The sequence below is a fragment of the Gavia stellata genome, chromosome 29, assembly GCF_030936135.1.
Source record: "Gavia stellata isolate bGavSte3 chromosome 29, bGavSte3.hap2, whole genome shotgun sequence".
Lineage (NCBI taxonomy): Eukaryota > Metazoa > Chordata > Aves > Gaviiformes > Gaviidae > Gavia > Gavia stellata.
In genome coordinates this window covers 7,177,624-7,194,867 of record NC_082622.1, presented here as the reverse complement: position 1 = coordinate 7,194,867, position 17,244 = coordinate 7,177,624, and positions in this window count along the sequence as shown.

Below are 17,244 nucleotides of genomic sequence, written 5' to 3'. Positions count from 1 at the left end.
AACCCTTAGCGGGATCAAAAAGATATGCTCAGGGGAAATTATTGCTCCATTCACCAAACAACTCTGACTGTGGTGGCACACGAGAGCATAGATACTGTCAAGAGCTCCATTTACTGAGTGGGGATGAAGTGAGGGGGCAAGGCAGGCCAGAGCAGATGAAAAGTGTACATCTGGGAATGGAGCTAAAATCGCAGGGTAGAGGGCATGTTAGGCAGGGAAAATCAGGAGTAGTGAAAATTTTGTTTTTAAATAATAAGAAAACAAAGATATAACTGATAAAACAAAGCTTCAGTGTGAGAGGCAAACAAGTAGAGGGAAGTTTTTAACCTCTGTACCAATGTAACGATCAGTCTAAAGAAAATAGGGAAATACAATAGCGGCATTACCTGTTTCAGCCCATATTCCAGCTGTGCCAAGTTTCAGAGTTATGTCAGAGCTCGGATACTATGTGACATTCCAGATGCCAGTTTAATGACATAATAAATCTCCCTTGGCTCCAGTTCCTGTGATCCTCGTTCTGGTCACTGCAGGGTGAAAGAAGATATCCTCAATGTGGGGAGGGTAATGCAGCAGTAGTTACCCACACGGAGGAAAGGCTGGGGAATAAATGACATCATTTTGCTTAAAGAACGGGCTCTTTCTTAGAAAAGGTGCTGCCAGTCGTTTGCATGGAATACGACACAGAGCCACAGTAATATGGCTTTCCAGGATCACTTACTGAAAGGATCAGCAGAGAACTTCGTCACATGAAGACCTCTCATGTCTCCAGGAAGGAAGAAGAGTCTCAAGTTAACCTGAGGTTTTGGTGATCTGGGTTCAAGCTATTTCCTTTACCAGACTCCTTTCGTGGCCACAGCTTTGTCACTTAGCTTGAGTTTCCAAGAAGCACCTCAAGCTACATGTAAGTGTCTGTAAAGAGCTCTTACTGTGGGGCTAGAAGAAGGCAAGTGCCCAGATATCTGCTAGGTATCTGTCTTTAATGCCAGGTGCAAAAACTTCTTTACAAACCAGACCTTTCATCCAAGTTTTCTCACTTGTTTTCTTCATTTCTCATAAATCCCAAGAGATTTACACTGTCGCAGAAAATGGAGAAAGTGTTACACCCTTTTGTTCATATATGCCTACTGAATGGAGTTTGAACTAATTTTTTCCTCCAGGAAATACCCTGCTGCGTTGAGCAGGCACAAACCTGACCAGCACAGGCATGGATGTTTGGCACCAGTGTTTCAAAGATCTTAAAGGATGTGGGGCTATGGACGAAAGTCTCCGTTTGTTGCAGGGATATAGGAACCCTGCAGAGAAGAGGTGGGGTTGGGATTGCATCGACCAGGAGTGCTTTGAACTGACCCTGCTCTGAGAGCTTTGTCCAGAACTATGGAATTTATGTATGAAAAAAAAGATGACTTTTAAAAAAAGTAATTTGTCTTTAGGCTTGCGAAGAAGAACATCCAGACATAGGGTAAAACAGCTGTCTCAGCATCAACCATCCCCTCAGAGTATTGTTCTGGTGGTTTCAAGTGTAGCTACTCATTTTAGGCTGAATGTTCAATCCCTCTTCATACTACGGGCTGGGGGGTTCAGCTCGGACTGGGAGCAGTGGTTCTCCTTGACCTCCTGAACACAGAGAAGCTGCACTGCTCCTGAAACTATCCCTGTTCCCCTGATAAAGAGCAGGGGCCACTGCTTCCCAGGGCCAACACTCCTGGCATTATCACCACACTAAAATGACTAAGAAAAACAACAGGCTGGAGCAGAGGAATGGGTCCGTGCTACACAAACACGGCTTCCAAAGAAGGAACAAAGGCATACACAGGGTCCTAAATGCCAAAGATGGGCTTTGCCTCCTGCAGTTATTTTTTCCCTTTTGTTTCTGACTGTAGGAATACATTGTTCACTTCATTGTGAAGAGTTCCAGGCAGACATGACGAAAGGGACAAAACAGCTCAAGAAAAGAGACGTCCCGTGCAGCATTCATGAAACGCGCTGTTTGGAAACAAGGAACGAGCAAACAGGAAAGCGCTTTAACCATTGAGAAGATGGGATCCCAGCATGTTCTTGGCACTGGCCGGAACAATGGGGTGATGTCACGAGCCAGAATTCCCCATGGTGGATGGAAGCCCAGCAAATAATTGTAATTCTTGTCCTGGGACATTAGCAACATTTTTCCACAGTTGGTCATCCCCCACTGAGTCCCTGTTAGGAAGTATAGGAAAGAGACATTGTCAAGTGAAGCTTCCTTTGGGAGATGCGTTGTCCCCCCTCCCTACCCCGAGATCAACACATCAGTTGTTATAAATCACTGCTTTCTGCTGACTATGAGGAATTTCAGTGGTGGTACATGGAGGCTGAGCACAGGGCTGCCTGAAGAGTATATTGCACACCATGACAAGGGTATGGATGCTTGTAAGGGCAAAGGGGCAGAAGTCTCATTAGCTATCTAGGGCTTTGAACCGACACAGCATCACTATGAAGCATTGTCCTTGCAGTTTCAAAGGTGCTGAGAACGGCAAGGAGCTTAGGAGACACTGTCTTGCACAAACAGTGGTGTTTGAAGAACCTAGTTTAAGCCTACTAAATGACACGAGCTATATGAGGGCATCCTCCAGATCCCAGACTCTCTTGCTTACTTTGGCTTAAAGTCAGCTCCATGGAGAGTGACCTGAAGTTCACTTGCAGCACCCTGGCATGTTTTGAAGCAGTTCTTGAATTCCTGGGAGGACTGGGATAGCCAGGCAATCCTCATAGGGAGTGATGGCTTTCAATCATTACTGGGCTATTACTGAAAATCCAGACTGCTCTCGCCTCTCCAAGATTTGCTCTGCAAGACCTCAGTCAGCTTCTCTGCAGAGCACACCAACTCTGGGCTGTCACTTTTATTTTGTTACATGAAAGTTGGTGTTAGTACGATGGGGAGGTGGGACTGCTTGGCTGAGCTGGACATTGAATTGCTCTTTCAACAGCAAAAAGGACTTCAATGAGTCTAAGCTAGTCATGAAATGGCAACCCTAAAGAAAAGAAGCATTAAGACCCGAGTGTTTGCATGGTTTACTGATAAGATTTGTCCCTGTTCTATGTTTGTCTGTGGTTTGCGATCACAGACAACAACCGCGAGTTGTTTACTCTGCTCCCAGTTTCCAGTTCTTTCTGTGTTTTCCCCATCCTAGGAGTTTCCAGAGAAACCCAGTGTCCCTCACAGACATGGGGAGAGGTAACTTGGCCCCAGGCACTGTGACTGCCATTGGAAGCTGCCAGGGATGTCCTGCTGTCCAATTTCCTCATATCACAGACACAAGACTTCTCTGCTGCAGAGGCAGAAATCTCCCCAGGAAAGGGGTGAGAGAAGGTAGAATCAGACAAGAAGGTGATACCGTGCCCTGCAACCTGGGGCTTGCTGTCTCCATCCTTTCCAGTGAGGTAGGAAGAGGGAAGGCAGTAGCAGCTGGGCTGGCTGCCTCTTAGACCCAGGACATCCAGCCTGGTTGTAGCATCACCCAGAAAGTGTCTGTCTTCATGGCAATACTGACCCCTTGGCAGGATGCTGCCCTTTGCCTACCTTGCATGTGCCTCGCGCCAGCCTGTTATAATGAGGCTGATACTTGCCTTGGCATCCTTGCTAGCAAACTGACGGAACGAATTATCTCAGACCTATACTGCCTGAAGAAGAGACAAAGCCATAGGCTTTGTTCTGTAGGGCGCGGTAGCGCTTTTCTGCCTGAGAGTTTAAATTTACAGCAGCCACGAGCATCTATGAGACAGCAATGGGGAGGGCAGGCATCGAGTAAAATCATGCTCCCTTTCTGCAGTGCTTCTCCACTCTAACTAGAGGTCCCAAAAGTAATTTGAAGAGGTCCAGTTTGGTATCACTGGAGTTATGGCAATGATGGACTGCCTTGGGGTGTCTGTCAGGCAGGAAGAGGCCTCTGCAATGCTGTGATTCAGGAAGCTGCTAATGAAAACTTAAGGGCAGCGAAAGGGAGGTGCAATTCTCAGCTGATTTCAAAGGGGGAAAAATGAGTTTAATGTCTCAGAGACCTTTGAAATGTAGCGAGCTGTCTGTCTGTAGTCTAAGATGATTATCACTCTGTTACACAAGTGTAATTAATTTTATAGCAAAGTAACTAGTCCTTTAGTAAAATAAAAGAGGGAGGAGGCAAGACTTGCCAGTAGGACACCAGTTCAAATTAAATCCAGGAAGGCACTAGATAAACTGGGGATATTGTGAATATATGGATGTGTGATCAGCTTTGGAAGGGACATTCAACTTCATGCATCAGGGCTCTCCTATTATATTAGACCTGGGTGAGACCTCCATCAGGAGCAGGCCATACCTTGTCTCTTACGGCAAGACTTGTCCACCCTCCTCTTCAGCATCTTCTGCTGGTTACTGCCACAGGCCACAGACCTGATCTAGTCTGGTTTTACAGTTGTTATTTTAAAGTCATAATAAATGTGCTCCCGATGACACCCTTCCATACTGCTATGGGAGCTCTTGCAGAGAGGCACCGGTAAAAACTTGCAACTCTCCCACACTAGGAAATTTGCTGAATATTTTCAGCACAAACTATTCCTTCTTTCAAAAATGTAAGGACTCTCAAGGCTGTGAAGTCATCCTATTCCTTCCTCACTACCTGGGAAGCAAAGCGTGTTCATCCTTTTTCTGTGGATGAAAAAGTTGCACCAAAGGAAAACATTTGCAGGTAAGAAAGTTTTTTTTTATAGAGTTAAACTGAATGACAATTACAGATCTGTCCTGTGTGCCTGTCTGATTACATAGTTTCTGTGCCCAAAGGGCAAGACAAGAAAAGCGCAGTGTGTGTTTAAACAGCCCCATGGAGACATTCCTTGTACGTTGGGTGTTCATTGGAACACTTTAATATGGATGTCTGCCTTTACTCCACCCTGATGCTTGAACTCCTTCAGATTTCCAGAATGATGAGTGACCTGGAATTTATAATTACAATAGGTGTAATGCAATTAATCACCACCTCGGAGCTGTCTTCTATCGCTAACTGCTTTATGATACCAATCCTTTGCAGCAAGTGCACAAGAACAGCTTGTGTAACATAACTATTTCCAGCTGAGACAAGTTCAGTGGGGTTCCTACCACCCGGACGGGCGCGAATACCCCTTTCTGCAACAGCTGCTTTCTGCAAATGCCAGGGTGTTCCAGGTTGCAGACACAGCAATATCCAGCATCCAGTTCAGATACCAGCAGGTGACACATATGCTTGAAGTCCCCTTTAATAAACTGGTTTTTATATTTGCCCAGTGGCTTATATCCATTCCAGATCTCTCTTTCTAGGTCATTCTTTTGGGGGACATATGTGGGGTAAGTATTTGGGTAAGTAAGATGCCAAGGTCAGTCAGAGACAGAAATTCATGCAGACAATAAGGTAGAAGTTAAATATAGTTTGAAGAAAACCAAGGAAAACAAAGAAAATGTAAGTGTATGCCCTTTAAACCTCAGCGCTTGTACATGTGGTTAATTATTAATTATTGATATGGTTTATTGATGTATTGATGTATTGGTTTGTGCCACCTAGAGGACAGATCCCATTGTTTGAACAATATACAAATCCATGACAGTGTCTGAAGAGTTTACAAAGGTTTTCCAATGAGAAGTGCAGATGCTGGAACACTGAAAAATTTGAACACTGAGAATATCTCAGTTTTCCCCCCAAATTAGGGGTAGAGTAAGAAATGAAGTCCAGAGCTTTTGAATCAGAGTTTGTTACATTCGGTAAAATTATTTCAGCTCTCAGTTTTGCAATATGTTGCAAAATGATTGAATAGGTTTCATTTTCTTTACTCAGGGGCTCAAAATTGTAATGGAAAAAAATTCTCCTGTCAAAATGCAACATTTTAATCAGACTTGCAACTTTTAAAAAATCTTGTTTTTAAAAGAAATCAGAAATACTTGATTAAAAAAAAAAAAAAAAAAAAAAGCAAAAACCATTTCCAGCAAACTAAGAAGGTCATAATTTCCATCCAACTCTATTTGCAATTTTGGTAGGAGCTGAGAGACTCCAGTCTGCAGAAGCAGATCATTTAGGGAAGGAAACAACGAAAGTTTTACAAGAAAGTTTAATTAAAGTAGGAGTAATTAGGTGCTGAGGAATCACAACACGAACTTGGCAAGGGATCAGTCTATGCTAGCAGTGTCTTTTTGCTGTACGTCTCTGCCCTTGGACAGATATAACCATAATTTCAGTTACTGGTTAACCAGCTCTCCATGAAACTTCATTCTTACAGGCTGGTTTATGCTCTCTCTATTGGTATCTGACTGCAAGTCCAGAGGGATCAGAGCTGAGGGTAGCAACCAGGTTTTCTGCTTCACTAGAAATTCTGCAATTTTCTATTCCAACATAAAATGACATAAAACTATTAGGACTTTCATATTAAAAAATGAAATAATCCCATCAGCAATATTATCTCAGGTCGCAGAAATGTATTATTCTGAGCAAACAATTGCAATTGTTTGGTCTCTTATAAAGAATTTTAGTATATTAAAGCAAAGGTTTCGCTTTGAAAAGTAAATTTAAACAGAATAGCAAAATAATCCATTCCAATACTGTAGACATTAGATACTGCTAATTCAAAATAATGCTTAATTTTGTTAGCTTTGCTGTTAATGTGTTGGTTTCAGTACAATCGGTGTATTTGTAAAGGATGTTTAACAATACTAGCTGTGTTTGTAATTCACCCAAAGTAGTTGCATTTCGAACACTCACTTTGTCTCAATTTCCCAATATAAAAATGGTGGAGAAGAGAGGAGGAAATCTTGTCCTTTTTCTTGCCACTGGTTGTTTTGTCTATTCATCCTACAAACTCCTTGCCTGTCTGTGATGGTTCTGAGCATTCCAGTCCCAGCTCAGAGATGAGGTCTCCAACGGGAGCTGCTGAGCAGGGAGCGGTGTTGCCATTGAGCGGTTTTGCTCTGAAGGCCACGCGTTAGTTATGTCTGACATCTCTTGGATGCCACAAACCATCTCCTTTGTTACTGGAGATAATAGAAAGTCTGGGAGAAAACAAGGCAGATGAGTAGCAGAGGAGGTGAGAGGGCTCGGCTCCCCCAGAGCTGTTACTATTTATACCTCAGGGATTCCTCAAAATAGCCTCTGCTGTGTTTACGGGGTGGTTTTCTCTGGCATGAATCATGTGGAGATGCGCATTCCTCCTGCTTCACATTGCCCGCAGGTCATGGGGTCTCACCAACTGATGGAGGAGCCCAGCCCTGGGGGGAGGCTTGGGAAGAGAGGATTTCATGGTCCCATGAGGAAGGACACCCAAAAACCTTCTTAGCCACTTCCAGGCAAACTCCTCTCTTCAACTACATCATGTTGCCAGTTGCGACTAAGTCCAAACCTGCCACCCACCTTGATTCATCTGCTGTCCGCTTATGGCCCACGTGCTGAAGCTCCTCTGATACAGAAAGCTGAGCCCCAAACATAGGCACCATTTCTCGTCAATGTGGTCTGCAGTGATAAGCCAAGGGATGGCTGAGTGGGCTACTCCCAGCCCATCCAGATGGCCCAGGGGTGCTTCTTGCATCTGATTGGGATAGATACTTAGAACCTGAATGCAGCTTAGAGTGCTGGATGCAGGGAACAGCCTGCTTAAATCCCATTTTCACCTTCAAATAGGGACGTAGCCTGAGGAGGTGTCAGGAAATCCAGCAGTCCTTGGGGCTCTAACTAAGGAAAGGTCTGGATACTTTCACTGAAAACCAAAGAACAAGACAGCAAAGTGGCCTGAGCCGTATCTCCACCCAGCCCTTTCATAATCCCCAGTAACCTCTGCTGAGCTCTCCTCCGCTTGGCCGTGGCTGCACTCCTCCATGCTCCCTCTGCAGCTGCCCACCACAGCAGGGACTCAGCAAGCCCCATCCTTCCACCACTGCTTTCCCTTCCCCTCTCAGAGAGGCATCTCTGCCTCCTGCGCGGCTGCGAGCCAATCCCTCTCACCATTTTCTCCAGTGGGCTCGCATTTAGCTTGGCTCAGTCGTAAGTCAGATGTGCTTCTCACTGCCCTCCCACAGACCCAAATTTCCACGCCCTTTCATTTCCCTCTCTGCAATAATACTCATCTGTCTGTCACAGAAATTGTTAAGATTGCTAAATTGATGAATATAAAGTACTGCAAATCCACTACATTGGAAAACTGAGTTCAGTCTCATTTTTCTGCTGCAAGCTTGCTCCAGACCCCTGAGACATGCCAAAAGATGGATTTTAAAATTTTTGGCATTTTCCTGCCAGCACAGAAAGACCAAGATGCTTTAGAAACAAGAATTTTCAGAGGTGTTTTTGTCTCAGATGGTAAATCCAAAAAGCACTGCATTGCGTGAGGGGTGTCAGGACTCAGAGGAGAGCCAGTCTGAGCAGAGAGCTGCCTAAATTAGTGGGAAATGCAAAGAAGGGAGTTAGGCAGCCAGGAGGAATATTAACTGTGAACATTCCCCAGAAGTCCAATGTGAGAACTGGTCAGGCCTTTCCCATGATAGCTGAGGTTCTGGAAGAAAAAGGTCTCTCCATCCCTTCTCACTCTATCCACTAGACCACTTACTTTGAAGCCTCTACTTTAGCCAGTATTTAATTAGGTGTACAAACTAAAAGGGAAGATATGAAAATCCCATCCCGGATAACCTCACTGTCTCCTACCAAAAGGGCTCCGTGTTTAATAGCCACAGTATAAACCAGGTAAAGTTATTCACGCTTGGCCTCTCCCACAGCCCAGGAAGGTGCTGCAACCACTGGGCTTTGAGTCTACTAGTACACACACATGTCTGAGGGCTCGTCTCTGCTGTCTTTTGTGTGGGTTTGGCAAGCGCTGCACATGCCTAATGGATCAGGTCTTGCCAAAAAAACAGAAAGTGGGGAACGCCTAGTTTAAGAGTCTCTCCAGGGCTTGTGCACAAGCAGCTCACCATGTCCAAAGAGCTAAATCCAGAGGGGATTAAGTGCTCAAGCCTAGCATGTAGGCATCCTTGAGAAACCTAAAACCTCAGCTGCCACCTAACACTGTAGGTGCTTTAGGTTCCTAGGTGCTGACGTTCCTCCAAAGGAGTGCACACAAAACTGTCTACACCCCAGGCCTTTTGACACTCATATTTCTGCTGCTGCACGGCAGACATCCTACACGAGGTACGTGCACATCTCCATGGCGTAAACATTCTCTACCGCACTCAGACTGTTCTCCTCTTTCCTAAAACAACAGAGTTGTCCCCCTCGTTTTATGACATTTTGGAAAGGAATTCAGCAGCACATTGAAGGACACATAACAGAGCAGGGACAAACAGTGATAACATTGGCAAAGTGGCAAACAGAGTGGGTGTTTGATAGCTCCCCAAATACAGATTTCCACCCTCTGCTTAATGATAGGAAAAGTGTAGACAGGATATCCCTGCAGGGTGTCTCTTCAGGAGAGTGGTTGGCAAAATGTGTGTTTCTCTATACATGGTGAGCAAAGGTGCTTTGAGCCAGAAGGATTTTTTATTGTGTAAGAGAACAAAACAAGAAAGAACAAAAGTAGTTTTCATTAGAGAAACGTGTGAGTGTGTGTGTGTGTGTGCTCCCTCTGTAATAATCTGCAATGAAGTGAATATAAATTGGCTGCCTGTGTCTCTAAATTGAAATCTAACATCGCTGTAGACATTAACAGTCATAACACATACAGAGCTCCATACATGATAGCACTCATTTGCTTCCAAATCCCTTAAGAAATTCTTTAGCTGAAAGAGTAGAAGGCTAGTGTTTGCATGTGTAATGCAAGGTTGGTTGGTTGTGGAGGACAACCTTGTCCCCACAGGGTTAGAGACAGTAAGGAAAAGTCAGTCTTGTGAGGGAATGCATGAGAAAACACGGGCAGATGCCTAGGATTAAGTTGGTGTTTGTAGAGGGCCATGCACGATTCGACTGCAGATTGCAAGTAATTGGGTGTTACCACTCCTTAGAGTTGATTTCTGGAGGAAAGATGGGCACATATTCCCCTTTGCAGTCCCACCAGAGGGTGAGAGTGTTGAAATTAAAAGCCAAGGACTTCCACTGGAATGGCATGTTCAGGACACCTCGTTCCTGGGGTCAGCTAGAGCTGTATTGTCTGTGAAAGGAAGATGAAAAATTTGGTACAGAGAAGAGTGATCTGTGTTATTACTAATTGCTCTTCAGAATCCAAGACTTTTTCAAGAGCCTACGTCAAAGAGAGCCCAAGAGTCTGCACAAGATGACTCTATCCAAAAGACTGTCTCCAGCATCAAAATGACTGAAGAGTCTGGCTGACATTGGTTTGAGCATCCAGAGCTGGGAAGCTAGAGGGACTTGCCTTTAGAGGGGGTCTGTCATTGCACATCCAAACCCATGTTCCTCTAAAGTGCTGGATACCCAAGATTCAAAACATTTGAAGTTGTCTGTTTCCTTTGAAGGTCTGTCCATTGTGCAAACAGTGCATTGTGACAGCGTTTCCCACACCATTCTCCAGGAGAAACTGACTGCTCATGGCTTGGATGGGTGCACTCTTCGCTGGGTAAAAAACTGTCTGGATGGCCGGGCCCAAAGGGTTGTGGTGAAGGGAGTTAAATCCAGTTGGTGGCTGGTCACAAGTGGTGTTCCCCAGGGCTCAGTACTGGGGTCAGTTCTATTTAATATCTTTATCAGTGATCTGGACGAGGGGATAGAGTGCTCCCTCAGCAAGTTTGCAGATGACACCAAGTTGGGCAGGAGTGTTGATCTGCTCGAGGGCAGGAAGGCTCTGCAGAGCGATCTGGACAGGCTGGATGGATGGGCCGAGGCCAGTTGTATGAGCTTCAACAAGGGCAAGTGCCGAGTCCTGCACTTGGGTCACAACAACCCCATGCAATGCTACAGGCTTTGGGACGAGTGGCTGGAAAGATGCTCTGCAGAAAAGGACCTGGGGGTGTTGACCGACAGCCGGCTGAAGATGAGCCAGCAGTGTGCCCAGGTGGCCAAGAAGGCCAACGGCATCCTGGCCTGTATCAGAAATGGTGTGGCCAGCGGGAGTAGGGAGGTGATCGTGCCCCTGTACTCTGTGCTGGTGAGGCCGCACCACGAATGCTGTGTTCAGTTTTGGGCCCCTCACTCCAAGAAGGACATTGAGGTGCTGGAGCGTGTCCAGAGAAGGGCGACGGAGCTGGTGAGGGGTCTGGAACACAACTCTGATGAGGAGCGGCTGAGGGAGCTGGGGTTGTTCAGTCTGGAGAAGAGGAGGCTGAGGGGAGACCTCATCGCTCTCTACAACTGCCTGAGAGGGGGTTGTGGTGAGGTGGGTGTTGGTCTCTTCTCCCAAGTGACTAGCGATAGGACAAGAGGAAATGGCCTCAAGTTGTGCCAGGGGAGGTTTAGATTGGATATTAGGACAAATGTCTTTACTGAAAGGGTTGTCAGACACTGGAAGAGGCTGCCCAGGGAGGTGGTGGAGTCACCATCCCTGGAGGTATTTAAAAGACGTGTGGATGAGGCGCTTAGGGACATAGTTTAGTGGTGGACTTGGCAGTGCTGGGTTAATGGTGGGACTTGATGATCTTAAAGGTCTTTTCCAACCTGAACGAATCCATGATTCTATGATTCTATGAAAATTAGTTTCAGAAAAGTTTTTCCAAGCTCAGCTTTGATCTGACTTGGTATGAAAAACACAGAAAGTAAATTTTCCTTTCACTGATAACCCTGCAACTTCCAGCACAGCTCTGAGTGCTCTCTCTATATTCTCAGCAGGACCTAATGCTGTTACCTATGCATAGCAAGAGGGAAAGGTGTCCATCAGGAACAGCTTTTGAACCTACTGTTAACATTTGCCCTGGTAAGTTATGAGCTGAGAGGGGCTGTTAAATGCTTTGGAGGCTCAGCTCTGGCTCAGTCATCCTCTGCCCTTCTTTTGCAGTTGTTTAAATCATCATGGTTTTAGGTTCAAACCTTTGTATTTCAGTGCCAGCAAGACAGGCTGTTTTGCACAGCTAATTGCACGCAGCAGCAGATGCCTCATTGAGCTATGGTTGTCTGGACATGATATAGCAAAGCCTTGGTCTAGCTGTGTCAGAGGGATGAGCAGAAATACTAGGAGGATGATCTGCCCTAGGTTAATGGCATAATGAGAGAGGTGTGAAGATTATGAGTTGTGGCAGCCCTGGGAGGCATCTTATTTATCTACGTGGTGACAGATGCCACCTAAGGAAGGGGTATATATGCTACAGACAGATGATGTAACACAAATCTTAGTTAACATTAGGCACTTTTAACAATAACTATTCAGATGACAGTTCATGGAGAGCACACATTCCTGCAGGCAGAGAAGCTCAACCAGGAGCGTACCCCACCCAGCTCTGCAAAGCAACCCTAAGGCACAAACCTACACAGGCACAAGGGCTTGCCTGAGAAGGGCATGTTGCACCCAGCCCTTTGTTGTTTCACAGTGCTTTGTGTCCTGGGCTGTTCCAAAGGTGATTGCAACCAGAAGCCACAAGCACAATGTCACTGTTGGAGGTACTTCCTCCATGGCCATGTCACAGCAAGAGCAGACTACATACATGGCGAAGAAGGCAAAATGTTCTAGTGGAGCATAAAGGTGTTCCCCCTGCCAAATCAAGGGTTGAGAATGACTCTGTTCCTGAGATCATTTGTCATGACTTCTGCAGCCATGGAGACATTACTGTTATATCCTGTGTCGCCACAGTTTTAGACCACTGACTTCTGGATTTAGTCATCAGCATCAGATGATACAACTAGGAGCACTTCAGCTTCTCTAGCCTGCTACGCTGTGGAAGCAGAACAAGAGCTCAGGCTGAAGTACAGCGCTGTTTTGTGGGATACTGGCTCACCTTAGGAATGCATCAGCACCAGACATAAGACTATGATTGCAAATCTTATGAAAATCTTCCTTAAAATCCGGGGCTCTGGATTCATGTGGTGCTGTGAGAATCACAGCTTACGTGGTTTGAAGGGAGATTTTTTAGTCTATGTAGATCTAAGGTGAAACTGGAAAACATAAATCCTAACTCAGAAAAAACTAATTTGTGGAGGAGCTTCCTCCATGACTTCAGAGAAGGGGCTGAGAATGCAGCCTGGAGATGACCTGACTTTCTGCTGGAGGAACACCTGTGGCTGCTGCAGTGATGCTACCTAGGAAATCACGACTGCAGAAACCTCACTCTATATATTATGAAGCAGGGGTGGTTCGTGACCTGTTAGACGTGAATATCTCCCCAGCTTGCAGCCCCACTGCTGTGCTGCTGTAAAACGTGCTGCTTGCCTTAACCTTGGCTAGAATAGGGCAGTCATGCAGCAGATCTTGAGCAGCCCGCTGCATAGTAGCACCGTTCCAATATGATGCTTTGCAGCACGTAGGGGTGAAAAGGGACGTGGGATGCTTTCACGGCACCACATTCCTCAACTGTCAAGAAGCAAATACCTCCATGTGGTCAATCCAAAAAAACTGGATTTTAATCCACTGAGATGCCAGCTTAGTTTGGCCTTGACATAAGTGCTGAGAGAGGATAAAAGCTTCTGGGAGGACAGGCCAGATGGGAGGATTATCTCCACTGTTTTGGGAAAGGCTCTGACTTTACAAACATTCACTCACAGAAATGAATAAAAACATCTTTTGCGGTAAGTGCTGCCTGCACTGAGCCTTCTCCCCAGCTTGCTGATATGCAAATCTCACCACACGCAGCTGGGCTGGAGCTTTGCGGTTGGCAACCTTTCTGTACCAATTTTGGTAATAGCTTTCTACGTGACTCGGGTATGACTAAGCAGAAAGGAATTAGTGGGGACTCTTTGTTCTTGAAGCTCAGCCGAAATATGAACGTGCTGGCCTGACAAAAGCCGGCTCTTTGCATAAAGAAAATAAAGAGGTCTGGAAGGTTAATGAGTGACATAATCAGCTCTCTGGGAAATGTGCATAGGCAAGGAATGAAAACAATGTGCAACTGAGATAATTGATTACCCACAGTGTTGCACTCACCTGTGGAAGAATGGATTCCCCAGTATGCTGACTAAACACAGCTCATGGGGGCCAGGCAATGAGGCAAAGCCTGCAAAGGGCTCATCTGGGACCATCAGCACCTCTGTCGTGCTCAGAGGAGGAGGAAAGCTGGCTCTGAAGGTGGGATTTTTCAAACAGGCTGTTAAGGTGCAAAGTCTGCAGGTGGGCGAGGTGTGCAGGAGGAGTGGGGAACGCTGTACCCTTTTCCCACCCTAGTTTTAACCCAGGTTGTAGTCTGCTGTTAGGGAAGGAAGAGATGTGAATTCCCCTTCTGATCACTGAGCGTTTAATCAAGTCTTTGAAGCTCTGATTTACTTCTAAAAGCTGGAAAATAGCTCCACACAAAGTCCTGTCCAAGAGCAGCCCTTGTTCTATATTTGAAATAAATGGTGTCTGCCTAATTTCAGGGCAGAGCTGTGCCTTTGGGAAGAGGAATTTCCCTGTAGCCTCCCTACATCCCTATGGTCAGTGAGCAGCAAGAGCTGAGACACACTCTTCATTTCCCCAATGGTTGTCTCTAAGCAGTCCTCAACCCCTCACCCCCATGGCAGGAGCCAAGCACCTAAATGTTTGCGATTACAACACTTAGTGCTCACAGCGCCTAAATACCATCACTGACCTGCCTATTCCAGAGCCTGGAATACCCCTGTGAAGTGACAAGGAGGTAGAAGGAAGATGAGCTGGCACCACTGTGTGCTATGGGATGTTGGGGTATAGCACAAAGCTGTCAAACAAGGCATGAAAATGAACTGGCAGCTGACTTTGGTTCAACAAATTATATCTGTGTCATCTGTCTGACATAATGCTGCTTTTGATGACCACAAGAATGACTGATACATGAGCAAAGCTTCCACCTACCTGCTACATGAGCAAAGCTTCCACCTACCTGCTGAGCAAGGATGTGAACTCCTGTGCACTCTCCCAAGAGGTCTGCTAAACATAGGAAAATAGGCTGTGCTGGGCTCTGACCTCCCTGGCCAGTTCCTTACAAAGGTGGACAAAACCTTCTGCTTGCTTCAGTCAGGCAGCCACATTGGACATGGAGCCTCTCATTCCAGGCTGTAGAAACTATCAAAGACAGAGAGGTCTGTGGAAATTATTTTAGCCTAAATACTTCAAAGAGAAAGTGAATGCACAGTCAGGAACAATACCTGCTCAAAGGCCGGGACAATCTCAGTGGATTGCAGAAGGCATGAGCCTGTGGCTGTGTGAAGGACTTGCCTCCGCTGCTGTGCAATGGGCAGCACACAAGGACATGAAGAGTCATGTCCCTACAGCAACGAGTGCCCGGGAGGCTGGAAGGCAGGACACTATTGTTATCACCCTGACTTAAAGGTTTTGTTTGTTGTTCTCACAAAGAATGAGTAACAGATCAGGCTTGTTTCCTAAAAGGGTATTAATCACTTATGGCTGTTGCCCCACAGTCTGTTCTCTGCAGTCCCTGTAAAATGAGCTTCCAGGTCTGGGAATGTACATATCTGGGTTTTATTCACAGTTATCTCTACTGACATCAGTAAAGATTGCCCAGGAAATCAGAGCACTGAGCTTCACCTGGTCTGCCACAGCACTGCTGGAGAGTGGCTCAGCTCCCCAGCTTCAAGGAGGGGATTGTAGCACTGCCCTTTTCCACAGGGTGCAAGGGAGAGTGGTGAGGATGTCAAATGGAAATGTAACCAAAACAGGGATGGCCATTGGCCTGCATGTCCTTATGGGGTTTGTATCTGTTGTCTACACTGAGCTTTGATAATTAATTGTTGTGACCAGTCTCAGTGTCAACAGGGACATTAGGATGCTCACCTCTCAGCTTGTGCCCCTGGAAGCCATCTGTGAACCCACTTCCATTCACACAGCCTGGAAAAACCAAAACCACCCTCCTCCCAGTGTGTGCTCTCATACATGGGTGCCAGTGAACATTTCTACCTCTGGTAGTGGCTTCAGCCTTTGAGTAGATGGCTCATTTATGTGAAAATGTGTGCAAGAATCTTACTCTGGGTCCTGGGAGATGAGGCTCTGGAGCAACTAGCAATACAATTTCAATAATACACTAGCAAGACACAAAAGCCCCAGCTTTTGTGCTACAACTAGCAATACACTATACAACTAGCAATAAACTTCCCAAGATCATGGACAGCAAAAGTTTAGTGGATGGGGGAAGGGAATGGTGATCTCCATTCCCATTTATTGATGTTGGAGGGGACCATTTTAATCATCACCGTCCAGCTTTAGCCTTGCACAGAGTGGCAAATCTCAATCCGATTCTTATTCTCATTCAGCACCTTTTCCCTATTTTGAATGTGAATAAGGCCATGTGCAGAAAACACCTTTGCTGTTTGCTTTTGCTGTGCCTGTTCTACCTTGGTAAGCAGGTTTCCAGGCCCGGAATTCCTGTGCCTTCCTGTGCTCTCAGTCCAGCAGCAGTCACCATTATTAATGCAGTGAAATGTGAAGGTCAGTTAGGTTGGGCATTATCCCCTTTAACATGAGATCAGACTCGTCTGCTGAGTCCCTGTGTAGGACTCCATGTGCCTCTGAAAGGCTTTCCTCTGACCTGCCTCCACTCTCTGAAGATGTCTTCTGCACACCACTGAAGCAAAGGCTGACTAACTTGGACATAGACATCTGATTTTCAAAAACACACTCAGGCGGATGAATCCCATACCCGATAACTCTCCAGGCTGGGGAGGAGAGAATTTCTGGGCTTGTGCTCCTGCTGTGACACAAGCAGGCTCTCTGGACATGTCAGATTTCCTCCTTTCAACAATCACCCCAAGGTGAAAGCCATTTTCCTGCAAGTATTCTTGTCTAACATGGGCACTGTGTGGGGGCTTCCCTGGCCGCTGAAATGCAAACCACGGGGTATGAATCAGCTGTGTTCTCTTGAGACACTGCTTCTCTTCAGCTCATTGAATTAGTGTAAGGGGGAATTCTTTGGAGGCTGATAAATGGGCCCCACTTGAGTCCAAACCTCATTAACACCTGGGGTCATGAGGATCTCAGAACAGCAGCTATAGCTGAAGGAATCTCAGAAAGCTAAAGATCAGTCCCCAGGGGATGCCCAAAGGAGGCAGAAGCCCACTGGGAGTCTCATAAATGCATGTCCAATGTTTTCTTTGCTCTTTTTTGCAGCCTGTTATTGGGACAGTCATCGTGCCCTGGAATGTGGTCACACTTTGTTCATCAAGTGAGCCGCCTTGCCAAGATACTGATCAGCACACTGCTCTCCTCAATCCGGTCAGTCAGGTGTGGAAGTGTGAGGGA